Source organism: Nanorana parkeri, unplaced genomic scaffold (genome assembly GCF_000935625.1).
Source record: "Nanorana parkeri isolate BGI_ZX_2015 unplaced genomic scaffold, ASM93562v1 scaffold639, whole genome shotgun sequence".
NCBI classification, from domain to species: Eukaryota; Metazoa; Chordata; class Amphibia; order Anura; family Dicroglossidae; genus Nanorana; species Nanorana parkeri.
This window is the reverse complement of record NW_017306907.1, coordinates 22,270-23,187: the sequence shown is the minus strand read 5'-3', so window position 1 is coordinate 23,187 and position 918 is coordinate 22,270.

Below are 918 nucleotides of genomic sequence, written 5' to 3'. Positions count from 1 at the left end.
TTAAGCTCTTCTACATTTATGACTAGACTTATCTCAAACATGTCCATACCTGCATCAAACATCTGAGCCATGCCTTCCCTCTGTTACAAAAACTGGCTCCCTCCTGATGAAATAAATATAGTTTTTTACGTTATCACCTCTAAACCTAAAGAGAGGAAAATGTTCCCTAAATTCCCTAAATCCTTTTAGTTACTCAAAGGGCTAAGTGTAGTAAAGCCATAGTAACCAATCAGCATTTGTACAGTATGTTGTACTGTGTGTCATAGTTCTGACTGCTATGACCCAGCAGTTGTCAAAGTTGTACATTACCTGCCAATCAAAGTATGATATTTTTTAAATTTAGAACAAAGAGATTAAATGCAGGGTGTTCACATACCAAGGTGTAAACAGCATAGGACCAACATACACGTGCCAATAACACTAACTACATACATTTCCATGTTGCAGTTCTTAACAGTCCTACCTTATGATACTTGCACTGCAATGCTTTACATTTATCATTCCATTTCCTACTCAATATTCCAATTTCCCCTTCCTGCTTATCTATTCTACCAGATGATTTTCTCCTATCTCCCCCTCCCTGCTTTTCTACTTTCCTCACCAGCAGCTTGTCACTTTTCTTTTCCCTCCTTCATTTCTCGTACTTGTTATTTTTTTCCTATTCACCCCCTGCTGGTTTTCTTCAAGTCACCCCCTCCTTTCCCTGCCATTATGGTCACCCCCCCAGCCCCGTCACCTGCTGCTCTTCTCCTACCCTCCCACTTACCTTGCTCCTGTTGTCTTATTCCCCGGCTGCTATTCTCCTACCCCCTTGCCCCTGCCTTTCCCTATTGTTTTTGACCTATTACCCCCTAATTGTTTGCTCTTATTTGTTACCTGCTGCTTTTACCTTACTACTACTTACTACTTTACTCATCT